Source organism: Ambystoma mexicanum, chromosome 8, assembly GCF_040938575.1.
Source record: "Ambystoma mexicanum isolate Mex_15411 chromosome 8, UKY_AmexF1_1, whole genome shotgun sequence".
NCBI lineage: Eukaryota > Metazoa > Chordata > Amphibia > Caudata > Ambystomatidae > Ambystoma > Ambystoma mexicanum.
This window is the reverse complement of record NC_090929.1, coordinates 583,619,245-583,636,981: the sequence shown is the minus strand read 5'-3', so window position 1 is coordinate 583,636,981 and position 17,737 is coordinate 583,619,245. Positions and strand designations below refer to the sequence as shown.

Genomic DNA, 17,737 nt, shown 5'->3' with positions numbered 1-17,737 from the left:
CCCACCCACCAGCATCCAGGGGCACCCTCCACCAGGCCCCCACTCATGTCTCCCACCACCCCCACCCCCCAGCAGTGCAGTGCACCCTCCACCAGGCCCCCACTCATGTCCAACTCATGTCCCCCAGCACCCCCACCCACCAGCATCCAGGGGCACCCTTCACCAGGCCCCCACTCATGTCTCCCAGCAGTGCAGGGCACCCTCCACCAGGCCCCCACTCATGTCCAACTCATGTCCCCCTGCACCCCCACCCACCAGCATCCAGGGGCAGCCTCCACCAGGCCCCCACTCATGTCCCCCTGCCCTTCCACCCCCACCATCCAGGGGCACCCGCCACCAGGCCCCCACTCATGTCTCCCACCACCCCCACCCCCAGCATCCAGGGGCACCCTCCACCAGGCCCCCACTCATGTCCAACTCATGTCCCCCAGCACCCCCACCCACCAGCATCCAGGGGCACCCTCCACCAGGCCCCCACTCATGTCTCCCATCACCTCCACCCCCAGCAGTGCAGGTGCAGCCTCCACCAGGCCCCCACTCATGTCTCCCACCACCCCCACCCCCCAGCATCCCAGGGGCACCCTCCACCAGGCCCCCACTCATGTCCAACTCATGTCCCCCAGCACCCCCACCCCCCAGCATCCAGGGGCACCCTCCACCAGGCCCCCACTCATGTCTCCCACCACCCCACCCCCCAGCAGTGCCGGGCACCCTCCACCAGGCCCCCACTCATGTCCAACTCATCTCCCCCTGCACCCCCACCCACCAGCATCCAGGTGCACCCTCCACCAGGTCCCCACTCATGTCTCCCACCACCCCCCAGCAGTGCAGGGCACCCTCCACCAGGCCCCCACTCATGTCCAACTCATGTCCCCCTGCACCCCCACCCACCAGCATCCAGGGGCAGCCTCCACCAGGCCCCACTCATGTCTCCCAGCACCCCCACCCGCCAGCACTGTGGGGCACCCTCCACCAGGCCCCCACTCATGTCTCCCACCACCCCCACCCCCCAGCAGTGCAGGGCACCCTCCACCAGGCTCCCACTCATGTCCCAACTCATGTCCCCCTGCACCCCCACCCACTAGCATCCACGGGCACCCTCCACCAGGCCCCCACTCATGTCTCCCAGCACCCCCACCCCCCAGCACTTTGGGGCACCCCCCACCAGGCCCCCACTCATGTCTTCCAACACCCCCACCCCCAGCAGTGCAGGGGCACCCTCCACCAGGCCCCCACTCATGTCTCCCACCACCCCCACCCCCCAGCAGTGCAGCGCACCCTCCACCAGGCCCCCACTCATGTCTCCCATCACCCCCACCCCCCAGCAGTGCAGGGGCAGCCTCCACCAGGCCCCCACTCATGTCTCCCACCACCCCCACCCCCCAGCATCCAGGGGCACCCCCCACCAGGCCCCCCACTCATGTCTCCCACCACCCCCACCCCCCAGCAGTGCAGGGCACCCTCCACCAGGCCCCCACTCATGTCCAACTCATGTCCCCCAGCACCCCCACCCACCAGCATCCAGGGGCACCCTTCAGGCCCCCACTCATGTCTCCCACCACCCCCACCCCCCAGCAGTGCAGGGCACCCTCCACCAGGCCCCCACTCATGTCCAACTCATGTCCCCCTGCACCCCCACCTACCAGCATCCAGGGGCACCCTCCACCAGGCCCCCACTCATGTCCCCCTGCACTCCCACCCCCCAGCATCCAGGGGCACCCTCCACCAGGCCCCCACACATGTCCCCCTGCACCCCCACCCCCCAGCATCCAGGGGCACCCTCCACCAGGCCCCCACTCATGTCTCCCATCACCCCCACCCCCCAGCATCCAGGGGCACCCTCCACCAGGCCCCCACACATGTCCCCCTGCACCCCCACCCCCCAGCATCCAGGGGCACCCTCCAACAGGCCCCCACTCATGTCTCCCACCACCCCCACCTCCAGCAGTGCAGGGGCAGCCTCCACCAGGCCCCCACTCATGTCTCCTATCACCCCCACCCCCAACAGTGCAGGGGCAGCCTCCACCAGGCCCCCACTCATGTCTCCCACCACCCCCAGCATCCAGGGGCACCCTCCACCAGGCCCCCACCTCATGTCTCCCACCACCCCCACCCCCCAGCAGTGCAGGGCACCCTCCACCAGGCTCCCACTCATGTCCAACTCATGTCCCCCTGCACCCCCACCCACCAGCATCCAGGGGCACCCTCCACCAGGCCCCCACTCATGTCTCCCACCTCCCCCACCCCCAGCAGTGCAGGGGTACCCTCCACCAGGCCCCCACACATGTCCCCCTGCACCCCCACCCCCCAGCATCCAGGGGCACCCTCCACCAGGCCGCCACTTTTGTCTCCCATCCCCACACCCCCCAGCAGTGCAGTGCACCCTCCACCAGGCCCTCACTCATGTCTCCCATCACCCCACCCCCCAGCAGTGCAGGGGCAGCCTCCACCAGGCCCCCACTCATGTCTCCCAGCACCCCCACCCACCAGCATCCAGGGGCACCCTCCCACCAGACCCCCACTCATGTCTCCCACCACACCCTCCCCCCAGCAGTGCAGGGCACACTCCACCAGGCCCCCACTCATGTCCAACTCATGACCCCCTGCATCCCCACCCCCCAGCCGTGCAATTTGCCTGGGTACGTGTATTCCTGGGGTGCGCGGGTAGTCTCCCATGCAATACCATCAGGGTACATATATAATGGGTCCGCGTGAACTTCCACACGCGATACCAGCAGGCTACGTGTATTACGGGGTTCGTGGGAAGTTCCACGCGCGATTGCCCTGGGTACGTGTATTTTGGGGTGCGTGTGAAGTTTCACATGCGATTTTGCAGGGTACCTGTATTTCGGTGTGCGCGTGAACTTCCACACGCGACTGGGCCTGTAAGAGTGGGGTACGTGTATTCCAGGGGTGGGCGGGAATATTTACTCGCGACTGGGCCTGGGAGAGCGTGTTACGTGTATTCCTGGGGTGGGCGGGAAGATTCACACGGTCGCCTACAACGCGCCGAAAAATAAATGGTCCAATCCTGACACACGTACGCCAGCATGAAGCAGGCGTACGTCGACTCGCGCAGCATAAAAGTGCGCGCAAGAAACAAACAAGCTCAGACGCCAGGATGAATATACCATTCCTAGCAGCAGTGGCCGTGGGTTACCAAAGGAGGAGGAGGAGGATAGTGAGGGCCTGAATTTTCACTCCCAGAACCAGCCTTTTTGGGATGCCTGATGACCAGGTGTATGGGAGGTACAGGTTTCCACCACACATAATACTGGACCTGGTCAGTGAGTGGGAGGATGACCTCACATCACCCACCCTGTGCTCCCAAGCACTCAGCCCCCTGGAGAAGGTCCTTAATGTACTGCACTTCTTGGCCACAGGATCATTTCAGCAGACAAGTGCCATAGTGGGTGGGGTGTCACAGGCCACGCAGTCACGCTGCCTACACCAGGTCTTGAACATCATCACTGCACGCCCATCAGTCCGCAGGCACATATACCTGCCCAGGACACCTGCAGAAAGGCAGGCTGCCGCCCTTGATTTCTACGGTATGGCACAATTCCCCAAAGTGCTAGGTGCCATTGACTGCACCCATGTGGCACTACGTCCCCCCAGAGCATCTGAGCACATCTATAGGAACCGCAAGCACTGGCATTCCATCAACGTGCAGGTAGTATGTAATGCCAAGGGAATCATCACCTCAGTATATGCCAGCTATCCAGGGTCCATCCACGACAGCTTCATTTACCGAATGTCTACCCTAAGCCGGGACCTAGAAGCTGGGCAGCATGGCGATACATGGCTGCTTGGTGAGTATGAATGCCACTGCACATGCATGCATGTCAGATGCAGAGTTATGTCACTACCCCACTAATGATACCCATCACCTCCTCACCAGGGACAGTGCCTACCCTCTGAGCACCCACATGACGCCAATTCGGAACCCCATCACGCCTCCCGAGGTAAGATACAACACAGCCCATATTGCAACCTGGGGCATAGTGGAGCGCACATTCGGAGTGCTCAAGTCACGCTTTCGCTCCCTTGACCGTTCTGGCGGGCAGCTGTTATATGCGCCCCCAGTAGTGTGCAGGATCATAGTGGCAGCATGTGTCCTGCACAATGTTGCAACACGCTGGGGCCTGGCTGTGGACATGGTGGTGCCCCCACATCCCCAACCACATGCACGCCCGCTGCGCATGGGAGGGGAAAGGGCACGGGGTGAGGCAGCCCGTACGCAGCTGGTGGCTAATTACTTCACATAGAAATCACACCCCTGTGGAGTGCACACAGCCCTGGCACATACCATCTGATAAGCAATGATGACTCGACCTGACAATTATGACGAACAAAGGGACAGTCAACTGTCAGAACCATAGCAGCCTGAGATTGTTCATGCGGAAGTGTCAGAATGTGTGCATCCCTACCTACACAAACACCACCAATGCAGTGTCATCAAAAGACACACTTCCATGCTGCAGAAATGAATACCCACTTGCAAAATACTACATGAGAACAGTGCCATGTCACCCAACCCCTCCCCGGCACGCCCACAAAACACACCATGGCATGTCATGCAATGTGAGAGCAAACAAATTAATCCCCACAACATGCCCCAAGTGTCACCAACTACAGTGTCCCTAATGGAAACATGGCCACACATGAAATGCTCACAGTAATGCAGGACCTACAACACACATTACCAAATACTTACCAAGAATACCAATCACCTACACAACCTCCAACCTACCTTAAACATGACATTACAGACTTAAAAAATTGGTAGCCTCACTACCTGATAATGCCAGCACTTCAAACACTTCCAAGTATACAGTGTTAGCGCCACGCAAGAGTGTAGGTGCACTGCTTACAACATGGACTCCAGTTCCAAGGTGGACCGCCTTGTGAAGACATGAGAAATGGACCTGCAAATTAGGAGGATGAGATGGATGCAGAGGCACATATCAATACACCATGCAGTGTACAATACAACAACAATATGCACTATGAATGTATACACAGTATTGACTACAGACATCGAATGGGAGTCCAACGTCACCATGTACGTCAATGTCACTTGGGCACACCCTTTGCAAGCCCATGGAAACGGGAAGCGGGGGGGTGTGTGTCACACAAACCCAAGCATCTGAACCAAATTCATGACAAGCCTGCATGTGCCCAGCCACAATACAGCGTATGCCCACGGGAGCCACACAAGGCAACACACTGTCCAAAAACAAAAAATTAAAAAAAAAATCAAAAAAGCCCATTAATGGGCCCGGGGGGGGGTGGGGGAGGCCACCCAGGAGGTCCGAGGACAGGGTGCACACCAAAACCAACCTGTGTGGATCTTGCAAAAAAAAACACCTCCATGGGCTCATGGCCTGCACGGCTACCCTATTGTGAAAGAATCACTGCTGTCGCTCTCCTCACCCTCTGCAGCTGCATCAGGAGGTGGTGGCACTATGGGAGGCAGCCCACGCAAAGCCCTAGTCTGTTCCTCCATGGCAGCAAGCATGCGGGTGTGGTAGGTCTCGTTCTGGAGGATAAGCGTACGTGTGAGACGCTCCAGCTGCTGTTCTGTCCTTCTGTTTGTTGAAGCCTCAAGCTCAACAAGAGTCGTCCTGAGGTGAAGGAGTTCCACACTCAGGGCTTCCCTGTGGCCCTGGGACTCTATGGAAATGGCTTCCCGCAGAGTCGCCATTCCCACCCGCCTGTCCCTGTCGGACGCCAACATGTCCTCCCTGTGTGACTGGCAGATGGAGTCTGTTGCCTGCTGTAGTCGCTCCATCAGCCTTTCGGGGGGGACAATGGAAGTGGCCACCCTATCCATGGCCTGAGCCATCATCTCTGATGATGCTGCCTATTGGGTTGCCATGCCGTATATGGATTGCTCCCATGCGGTATTGCTAGGTGGCGTACGGCCACCACGTCGGCTGGCAACACACCTGTCTGGGGCAAGGCGAACTGCGCCTTGCTGTGCTGGCACTGCCTGAGGCTGCAGGACTGCATTCCCCCTCTGATCTGCTGGCCAGGAACAGGATCAGATGTTGCGGTGTGTGACCCTGCATCTGTATCCACCAAAGGCGTACCTGCCAACACTGACATCCCCATTGAGGGTTCTAACCCTGGTGCAGGTGGGTCGGACAGAACAGAATCCCTCCCAGGAAAACTCACCTGCGACGGCACATAGGTCTCATCATCCAAATCGACACCTGAATACAGCTCGGGGGAGGTGCAGACAGAGACACCCCTTGAGAGCACGACCTGCAGCAGTTGTGGGTTCTCACCCACCACCACACCACATCCCTCACTGGTGGTCGGTCGGGCCTGAGACCCCTCCTGGGTCTGCACCATCTCCACAACCCCAGCAGTATCAAGTGCGTCATCCCCTGCAAAGACATAAAAGAAAACAAATGGAAACAGGCATTAGCACTATGGCACACAATTAAGGCTGAGAAGCTACAGAAACAGTATGTCCCACATGACTAAAACCCTCCCATGCATGCACCGTCACTGCGTGTGAAGGGTAGGCAGATGGCACACAATGATGACACCAAGGTGGAAGATGAACACATTTGATGCATGCTGCCTAGCAGTGGCATCACACATTGGCCTGTGATTGGCAGGTCAAATACACATGCCATCACACAGATGGCATGTACCCTAGCCATAAAGTGAAGAGGGAGAGGAGGGCACCAATTGTTCATTCAGTCCAGTTTGCTCATGAAATTGATTTTTTCATTGAAATGGTTCAAATGTTTAACCTGGAGCTGCCAGTCCAAAATGGTCCTATAGCACAGGGACATGTCTAAACAAATCATGTCCAGGAAACAAAGCCAGTCCACTGTACCATAGCCATGTCAGACATGTGACAATAGGACTGAGAAATGCCTAGTAAAAGTGGTGGTATGCAAACAATCTGCCTGAATAAACAGAGGAAAATAAGCAACAATGTTGTGGCAAGATGACACTTCAAGGGCAACGGGCATGGTGTTGGGCTGGATGTCTAATGTTGGCAGAAGGGATACTGCTATACCCAAATGATGGTGCGCAGAATGTATTGGATGAGGCACATGGGTGACCCAAACCACTCAGGCACACACACCCTCAGCTGGCACCCAAACAGAAGCCCTCACACACACACCATGCACATGGATGACACACACATGCATGTGCACTCACCGGACAATGCCTCGTAATCTGCCAGTTCTCCCACGCCTTGGATCTGTTCCTCTGTGACGTAGGTCCCAGCAACCTGCTCATGTGGAGTGAGTTCTATGTCCTCTGCTGGAGACCCACCTCCAGTCACTAGAGTAGCGGCATGACTTGAGGCCAGCTTATTCTTTGCCCTGCGCTTCAGGTCATTCCAGCGCTTGTAGCATTCAGTAGCTGTGCGCCTCACGATTCCAAGGGCACTTATGATGTCCGTGATGGTCTGCCAGTGTGCCTGACGTTGTGCAGGTGTGGTCTTGGATCCTGCAACAATCACCATTTCGCGGTCATGTGCGGACACATACTCTACAAGTTCATTCAGTTCGGCCTCATTGAAGCTGGGCTTCCTTGACGGGCCGGACTGTGTAGCCGTGTCTGGGGCATCAGCCTCTACTGGACGAGCACTCTTCCTCTTCCGCTTGGAAGGTGGTGGGGATCCTGAGTGTCCTACGCCGCTCTGGACACTAGGGGCAGGAGCCCCGGTGGACTCTGTACTAGGAGTGTGGGATTGCACACTCAGCATGGGAGTTGGTGCACGCATTAGCTCAAGTGTGATGGTGTCAGGGGGAATGTCAGCAGGATGGACTTGGACCAACACTGTCCTGGCTGGGTGTGTGAGAGGTGGGGTGGATGGAGCCGCAGCTGCCTCTGCAGCCTCCCCAGCCTGCCTACGCGGGGCAGCAGATGACCTAGCTGCCCCTGATCCACGTGGCCTGATGACACCAACGTGCACCGGCGCACGTGGCCTAGACCTGCTGACCTGGAAGTCAGCCATGGAGTCACCCTGTGCCAGGTCTGGTTCCACAGTGGGCTGGTCCAACAAGGGCTGAGCATGGATGGTGTCAGCCACGTTACCCTCAACCAGGGGGGGGGCATGGGTGTCCCTGACTGCTGCTCCACACATGGGGGGCTAGGGGCACCCTGCAAGTCACGGCCACATCCCCTACCGGATCCACCACGGCCACCACTTGGGGCTCGGCCACCTTTGCCACCTTTACGGCTTGTTCGCCTCCCAGCCATGGCACTCATGTTATTGTGCGTATGGGAGTCGATGTGAACTATTATCCTGGGCAATTGGGGGTCAAAGGGGTTGGGTACCAGATGGTAATCGTACCCTAGTGCTCTAGCAAGGCTGTATGTTACCCCTGGGGAAAGATGACGGGTCACGCAATGCACAGGCACCCCAAAAAAGGGAAGTAAGGTGCACGAAACCCCTCCTAGACCACGTGTGTGGAAAAATAAACCTGCACTACGCTGTGGCACCCAGAAACACAAAAATGAACGTATGCGTGTCACACGCAGCCTAGAATGACCTCTGAAGGGGTATGCGACACACGGGGCAAGCACAGATGTTAAATACGTGCGTGACTCACCGTCTGCCAGGAACAAAAGCGTGAAAAATATGCGCGTTGGCAACACCCCCGCCAAAAGAAGAATTGTACGCTGTCTGAGGAGACAGGACAACAGTAGAAGGGAACGCTGTTTGAGGAAACAGGCCCAGGAAAAAGAGGAAAAGAGAAAAAGCTGTCAGAGGTAACAGGGAGTATGAACTTGAAACGCTGTGAAGTAAATCGCGTGTGATCCGACAAGAAGTACAGATTTCACCCACTCGCTCTCCACGAAAAGCATGTACAAGGAAATGGCGTTCTACACGTACCTTTTATACACACGTCAAAGACGCGCATGCGCGATGAGGCCATTTCCACCAATTACACGCTTTGACACTCGGACGTGTATCTTTTTTTTTACACGCGCCATTCTCTACGGCCATGCGCGTGACGTCATAGCTGCGCATGGGGGCCTTTGGGCCAATGAAATCGCGTATGCGTGTAGACGCGCTTACGCACTAAGGGCCTTTCCTCGAATTATATGCAGGATTTTCACGTGCCAAATCACTCCGTATTAAGCTGGCCACGCATAAGCACACGGAAGACCATGCTCCTGCCCAGAAAGCCGATTTACTGCCCCCCAGAGCCCCGAGCACGCTCCCACCTGCCATCTGCTGCTGCCTGACTGCCTGCTGCCCACGTGCCCTGCCATTTGCTGCCTGCACATCAGCCAGGGGTGCTGTTGCTGTGACCACCCCTGCTGGAACCGAAGACTCCCGACTGGGATTCCATCGCTCCACAGCCCAGCCCCAGGACCCAGTTGCCCACCCACTCCTGCCTCTGGGGTTTTCATGTCGGGCACTGCAACATCTGGCACCACTGACAACCCCCGGCCAGAGAGGCAGAGGGGCACCAGCTTCAGTGCCAGGGAAGTTGGTGTCCTGGTGGAGCAAGTCCTGGGGCAGTATGATGCCCTCTTCGGAAGTGTGCGCGCCGACAAAGAAGGACGGACTTGGATCTGGACGGACATCGTGACTGCCATCAATGCGGAGGGGGTGGCAGTCCGCGACTTCCAACATGTCAAGAAGCGCTGGGAGGACTTCAGGTCCAGGACCCTGAACAAGGCCCGGCGCCTCTTGAAGGCAGCGGATGCTAAGGGGCGCCGGGGCCACTTGTCGGAAGATCAGATAAGGGTCCTGGAACGCATATCCCCAGCACTCCACGTCCAGGTCCTTGAGAGGCAGACCCGTCTGGAGTCGAGCGGTAAGTGTACATGCATCATGATTGTAAGCTGTGCGTGTGGTGATGTGCCAGTAGTGTGCCGGTTGCACATCTGTTTGTATGGGGCCAAGTATGGGTGGGGGTGTACAAGGCCGTGAGGCTAACACATGCAAGGGCTGTCATGTGTGAGACATGGATGGTGCTTGTGTGTGTAGGCTTGCATGCCAAATGCAGTTGTGTGGGCACACATGTTTGGATGAATGTGTATGTAAGTAGGCATGTTCGTGATGTCACGCATGTATGTTGTTTTCAGCTGCATGTATCAGCACTGTGTACATGTGCATGTGTGTGTATTTGACAAGGGTGCAACAGTGATGCAACATGGATGCATGTGACAGCGGGATGTGGAAGCCGGATTGGCAGATGTGACATGGATGCCCATCTGAACACTGCGACAGTTGGCTGAGGTGTACACATGCATGCAAGTGTGGTGGTGTGCGTGCATGTGTAGTGCACTCCCTGTGTTCCATGTGATGTCTGGCTCACCTTTGCCTGCTCATGCTGTTGTATGTGTATGGCTGGTGCTGGCAGTTGCGATGTGGCTGTGGTATGGCTCATGTGTGCAAGTTGAAATGACATGTGTGTTGCCAATTGTGATGCCATGTCTGAGGTTTGCCAATGCCACTCATGTGCAACTGTCATGTGTGTATGTGTCCATTGTACAGTGCCCTGATGCCTGTGTTTTATTTCTCCCTGTCTGTAGCGTCAACTGATGAAGAGGGCGGAGAAGGTGCTGTGGAGCACAGCGGCGGGGATCGCACCGCCAGCCAGAGACGCAAGGCCCGGCTCCCCTCTCAGGTTGTGATCTCGTCGGGGAGTGAGGAGTCTGATGCCGCGTCCCAGGCCGCAGCTGCTGGGGTGAGGTCCAAGAGGCGGAGGTCGGAGTTGGACTCCTCGGCAGCAGAAGGGGCAGCTGGGACCCCACAGGGCCCAACGGGGGAAGATGGCACGAAGTCATCCAGATTGGTGGGGGGTTTGGTGGAGGAGGAGGCCGTGCAAGCAACAGAGATGGGGTCTGGTGGTGGGGATTCCACTGGTGCTAGTGGTGCAGTGCAGGACCAGGGACAGGAGGCAGCACAGGTCACCGCGGAGGTGCCTGTGTGCAATCCTGTCCCTGATCCTGTCACTGCATCATCTTGCACAAGCAGGGATGCCTACGTCCAGACCCGTTTTCAGGCAGGGGATGAGCTCACGACAACTGGCCTTCCTCTGCCTGTGGACGTGGCTATCCGGGTCCGGGTTGAGCCTGTCCTGACTGGTGTGGCGTTGCGTCAACGGCCATGCGAGGTGACCTGCAGTCTTTTCATGAGGAGACTGCACGTCATCTCGAATGGCTCGTTGACCGCGTCGGCCTACTGGGACAGGTCACCCAGGCCGGATTCCTCCGTTTGATGGGGCTTGCTACGACCCCCTCCTCAACTGAACTCCCTATGCGCCAGTCGTCCTCCGTGCCATCTTCCCACCCATCAGTCACCTGGGTGCCCTGTGGAGCTGCCTCTGACGGTGCGGCCAGGCTGGTGGAGGAGGCATCCCTGCCACAGTCGGGAATCGGACGTCCAGCAGGGGTGGCCACATCAACGACTGCACCCCAGCCAGCGGAGGATGTGCAGGCAGCAGGAGGCAGTGCACAAGCAGAGGCACAGCAGCAGCAACGTGGTGGGAGCCATGATGGCTCGGGGCCTTCGACATCGGAGGGGCAGGCATCGGCCAGAGGGCAGGAGGACCCAGGATGGGAAGTGTCTTCCGTGTGGCAGCGGTTGGGCCACGCCATAGATGCGGAGCGGCAGCGGGCAGAAGAGGCACGGCTCATGATGGTCAGGGCGGAGAACTCCATGCGGAGGGACCTGAGGCGGGCCAAGTGCCTCGAGGCAATCCGCAGGGAGTTTGGGGTGAACATGTGGACTGCCCTGCGGACCCTCGGGGCCATGGACGAGGACCGCCTCCGGGACATTGAGCAGGAGTTCGATGATGCCCTGGCCCGGAACATCCCGAAGTGAGCCGTCGGACTAGCCGGCTACCCTTGTAAATAGTTCTGTAGTTAGTGTTAGGTTTCCTTTGGTTTTGCATTTTTTTTGGACCTTTTGGACAATGGGCCACATTTTTGTATATAGTTTTTTTTTTTAGGTAGTGTTATTAGATAGGTTTCATTTCTTCAGTTGGGATCATGGACCCTGGATTGTTTATCTGTATATAGTTGACTTTTGGATTTTCATTTTTTTTTATGATTTACCCATGGAGCAATGGTTTTCGATTTTCATTTTTCATTGGATTTACTTTTGTGGACTGTGACTTTGGACACCTTTCCTTTGGATTATGATTTGTGGTTTTGCATTATTTCACGGACCTGCTGGTTTATTTTTTTTAAATTTCAATTATTGTTTGTTTATTTTTGATTCAATTTATGTTGCTTTTAATACATATTTTTTCTTCAAACTTCAATGTGTAGTATCATCTCATTGGTTTCATGCATATCATGATATGGGTTTTGACATTCACTGACACCCATTGGATGTATGTGAGGGACATGTGTTCATTTCCAAACTTGCAATTGGGGTTCTATCATGTTATTGCCATTTCTAAGTGGGTGGATGCAATACTCAGGTGGGTGTTTGGCATTTGGAGGCTGACCATAAGGGCCAGGGATCTAGATTGTGATGACATGTTGGCTGGGGGACATGAGTGGGGGCCTGGTGGAGGGTGCCCCTGGATGCTGGGGGGTGGGGTGGTGGGAGACATGAGTGGGGGCCTGGTGGAGGGTGCCCTGCACTGCTGGGGGTTGGGGGTGCAGGGAGACATGAGTAGGGGCCTGGTGGAGGGTGCCCCTGGATGCTGGGGGGTGGGGGTGCAGGGAGACATGAGTTGGACATGAGTGGGGGCCTGGTGGAGGGTGCCCCTGCACTGCTGGGGGGTGGGGGTGATAGGAGACATGAGTGGGGGCCTGGTGGAGGGTGCCCCTGGATGCTGGGGGGTGGGGTGGTGGGAGACATGAGTGGGGGCCTGGTGGAGGGTGCCCTGCACTGCTGGGGGTTGGGGGTGCAGGGAGACATGAGTGGGGGCCTGGTGGAGGGTGCCCCTGCACTGCTGGGGGGTGGGGGTGATGGGAGACATGAGTGGGGGCCTGGTGGAGGGTGCCCCTGGATGCTGGGGGGTGGGGGTGCAGGGGGACATGAGTGGGGGCCTAGTGGAGGGTGCCCCTGGACTGCTGGGCCGTGGGGGTGGTGGGAGACATGAGTGGGGGCCTGGTGGAGGGTGCCCCTGGATGCTGGGGTGTGGGGGTGCAGGGAGACATGAGTTGGACTTGAGTGGGGGCCTGGTGGAGGCTGCCCCTGCACTGCTGGGGGGTGGGGGTGATGGGAGACATGAGTGGGGGCCTGGTGGAGGGTGCCCCTCGATGCTGGGGGGTGGGGGTGCAGGGGGACATGAGTGGGGGCCTGGTGGAGGGTGCCCTGCACTGCTGGGGGGTGGGGGTGATGGGAGACATGAGTTGGACATGAGTGGGGGCCTGGTGGAGGGTGCCCTGCACTGCTGGGGGCTGGGGGTGCAGGGAGACATGAGTGGGCGCCTGGTGGAGGGTGCCCCTGGATGCTGGGGGGTGGGGGTGCAGGGAGACATGAGTGGGGGCTGGTGGAGAGTGCCCTGCACTGCTGGGGGTGGGGGTGATGGGAGACATGAGTGGGGGCCTGGTGGAGGGTACCCTGCACTGCTGGGGGGTGGGGGTGATGGGAGACATGAGTGGGGGCCTGGTGGAGGCTGCCCCTGCACTGCTGGGGCGTGGGGGTGATGGGAGACATGAGTGGGGGCCTGGTGGAGGCTGCCCCTGCACTGCTGGGGGGTGGGGGTGAATAGAGACATGAGTGGGGGCCTGGTGGAGGGTGCCCTGCACTGCTCGGGGGTGGGGGTGATGGGAGACATGAGTGGGGGCCTGGTGGAGGCTTCCCCTGCACTGCTGGGGGCTGGGGGTGATGGGAGACATGAGTGGGGGCCTGGTGGAGGGTGCCCTGCACTGCTGGGGGGTGGGGATGGTGGGAGACATGAGTGGGGGCCTGGTGGAGGGTGCCCCTGGATGCTGGGGGGTGGGGGTGCAGGGAGACATGAGTTGGACATGAGTGGGGGCCTGGTGGAGTGTGCCCTGCAATGCTGGGGGGTGGGGGTGATGGGAGACATGAGTTGGACATGAGTGGGGGCCTGGTGGAGGGTGCCCCTGGATGCTGGGTGGGTGGGGGTGCAGGGAGACATGAGTTGGACATGAGTGGGGGCCTGGTGGAGGGTGCCCTGCACTGCTGGGGGGTGGGGCTGATGGGAGACATGAGTTGGACATGAGTGGGGGCCTGGTGGAGGGTGCCCTGCACTGCTGGGGGTTGGGGGTGCAGGGAGACATGAGTGGAGGCCTGGTGGAGGGTGCCCCTGGATGCTGGGGGGTGGGGGTGCAGGGAGACATGAGTTGGACTTGAGTGGGGGCCTGGTGGAGGGTGCCCCTGCACTGCTGGGGGTTGAGGGTGATGGGAGACATGAGTGGGGGCCTGGTGGAGGGTGCCCCTGGATGCTGGGAGGTGGGGGTGCAGGGGGACATGAGTGGGGGCCTGGTGGAGGGTGCCCCTGCACTGCTGGGGGGGTGGGGGTGGTGGGAGACATGAGTGGGGGCCTGGTGGAGGGTGCCCCTGGATGCTGGGGGGTGGGGGTGCAGGGAGACATGAGTTGGACATGAGTGTGGGCCTGGTGGAGGGTGCCCCTGGATGCTGGGGGGTGGGGGTGCAGGGAGACATGAGTTGGACATGTGTGGGGGCCTGGTGGAGGGTGCCCCTGCACTGCTGGGGGGTGGGGGTGATTGGAGACATGAGTGAGGGCCTGGTGGAGGCTGCCCCTGCACTGCTGGGGGGTGGGGGTGGTGGGAGACATGAGTGGGGGCCTGGTGGAGGGTGCCCTGCACTGCTGGGTGTTGGGGGTGCAGGGAGACATGAGTGGGGGCCTGGTGGAGGGTGCCCCTGGATGCTGAGGGGTGGGGGTGCAGGGAGACATGAGTTGGACATGAGTGGGGGCCTGGTGGAGGGTGCCCCTGCACTGCTGGGGGGTGGGGGTGATGGGAGACATGAGTTGGACATGAGTGGGGGCCTGGTGGAGGCTGCCCCTGCACTGCTGGGGGGTTGGGGTGGTGGGAGACATGAGTGGGGGCCTGGTGGAGGTTGCCCTGCACTGCTGGGGGGTGGGGGTGATGGGAGACATGAGTGGGGGCCTGGTGGAGGCTGCCCCTGCACTGCTAGGGGGTGGGGGTGATGGGAGACATGAGTGGGGGCCTGGTGGAGGCTGCCCCTGCACTGCTGGGGGGTGGGGGTGATGGGAGACATGAGTGGGGGCCTGGTGGAGGGTGCCCTGCACTGCTGGGGGGTGGGGGTGATGGGAGACATGAGCGGGGGCCTGGTGGAGGCTGCCCCTGCACTGCTGGGGGGTGGGGGTGGTAGGAGACATGAGTGGGGGCCTGGTGGAGGGTGCCCCTGGATGCTGGGGGATGGGGGTGCAGGGAGACATGCGTTGGACATGAGTGGGGGCCTGGTGGAGAGTGCCCTGCACTGCTGGGGGGTGGGGGTGATGGGAGACATGAGCTGGACATGAGTGGGGGCCTGGTGGAGGGTGCCCTGCACTGCTGGGGGTTGGGTGTGCAGGGAGACATGAGTGGGGGCCTGGTGGAGGGTGCCCCTGGATGCTGGGGGGTGGGGGTGCAGGGAGACATGAGTTGGACATGAGTGGGGGCCTGGTGGAGGGTGCCCCTGCACTGCTGGGGGTTGGTGGTGATGGGAGACATGCGTGGTGGCCTGGTCGAGGGTGCCCCTGGATGCTGGGGTGTGGGGGTGCAGGGGGACATGAGTGGGGGCCTGGTGGAGGGTGCCCCTGCACTGCTGGGGGGTGGGGGTGATGGGAGACATGAGTGAGGGCCTGATGGAGGGTGCCCCTGGATGCTGGGGGGTGTCGGTGCAGGGAGACATGAGTTGGACATGAGTGGGGGCCTGGTGGAAGGTGCTCCTGGATGCTGGGGGGTGGGGGTGCAGGGAGACATGAGTTGGACATGAGTGGGGGCCTGGTGGAGGGTGCCCCTGCACTGCTGGGGGGTGGGGGTGATGGGAGACATGAGTGGGGGCCTGGTGGAGGCTGCCCCTGCACTGCTGAGGGGTCGGGGTGGTGGGAGACATGAGTGGGGGCCTGGTGGAGGGTGCCCTGCACTGCTGGGGGTTGGGGGTGCAGGGAGACATGAGTGGGGGCCTGGTGGAGGCTGCCCCTGCACTGCTGGGGGGTGGGGGTGATGGGAGACATGAGTGGGGGCCTGGTGGAGGGTGCCCTGCACTGCTGGGGGGTGGGGGTGGTGGGAGACATGAGTGGGGGCCTGGTGGAGGGTGCCCCTGGATGCTGGGGGGTGGGGGTGATGGGAGACATGAGTGGGGGCCTGGTGGAGGGTGCCCCTGGGGGCTGGGGGTGCAGGGGGACATGCATTGGTGGGCAGTAGTGCAAGGTGACATGTGGGCTGCCTGCGGGACATGTGCAGGGTAGGCCCCTGTGGTGTGGGCCGCCTGCAGGGGCCGTGGAGGGTGTAGAGGGAACACCTGGGAGGACCCACACGTGCAATTCACGTGTGGTGCTCCCCGTGCACCCCTGGAATACACGTACCCTGATGGAATCGCGTATTCCTGCGCACCCCTGAAATACACGTACCTTGCTGCTTTTGTGTGTGATACTTCCCGCGCACCCCTGGAATACACGTACCCTGCTGCTTTTGCGTGTGATACTTCCCGCGCACCCCTGGAATACACGTACCCTGATGGAATCGCGTGTGATACTTCCTGCGCACCCCTGAAATACACGTACCCTGCCGCTTTTGCGTGTAATAGTTCCCGCGCACCCCTGGAATACACGTACCCTGCTGCTTTTGCGTGTGATACTTCCCGCGCACCCCTGGAATACACGTACCCTGATGGAATCGCGTGTGATACTTCCCGCGCACCCCTGAAATGCACGTACCCTGCTGTTTTTGCGTGTGATACTTCCCGCGCACCCCTGGAATACACGTGCCCTGATGGAATCGCGTGTGTTACTTCCCATGCACCCCTGATGTACACGTACCCAGGACAATTGCGTGTGAAACTTCCCGCGAACCACTGAAATACACGTTCCCCGCTTGGCGTTTGCTGTTTGGCAGCCCTGTGAACTGGTCCAGGGTTAGCGCAGCCCTTTGCGATGATTTGGGAATTTTGAAGGCTTTTGCGCGAGGGTGTTCTTGGGGGCGTAACTCGCGCTGCTGCAGGGTCGGCTGGTTTCGGAGGCTAAAATCCATGAATACGCTGTGCGATGAAAATGATTTTTTCGCACGCGGCTGGCGCAGTGTATCGCACAGGGACACTGTGCGCCAGCCGCGTGCGCCACTTTTGTGCGAATTTCTATGAATTACCCTGCATGTCTCTGAGGAAGACAGATGCCATTTCTGGAGCTGACAGTAAGCCGGGTAAGGCAGAGAAAAGGGCCAGTTTGCTGTAGGAATCGACAGTAACTATTATGGCCCGATTTCCTTCTGAGAACGGAAGGTCCACAATAAAGTCATTTTGAACATGCTCCTAGGGATGAGATGGCAAAGGTGTTGTAGCTGACCAATGGGGCGACCTGTGGCCACCTTGCTAGTGGCACAGATAGAACATGATGAAACGCATGGCATAACATCCTTACTTACAGTAGGCCACCAGAAATGTCTTCTTACCATGAAAGGGGCCCCTAGGGGTCCCTCGCGTTATGGAAACAAGGCAAGTCACCACACACGATAGATACGCCAGACACGAGGTTGTATTCCCAAAGCTAGAGTTTATTGCAAAGCAAATAGTCTCAGTTGGCCAACTCGGTCTCACGCCCCGCGACGTGTATCTCTAGACCTCGAG

General features: G+C 59.3%; 1 protein-coding gene across 8 annotated transcripts in view; it reads left to right on the top strand.

Moving 5' to 3' along the window:
* CHD5 (chromodomain helicase DNA binding protein 5) overlaps positions 1-17,737 on the top strand; it is a 2,731,226-nt gene that overhangs the window by 682,967 nt on the left and 2,030,522 nt on the right. The gene's annotated exons all lie outside the window — the stretch shown is intronic.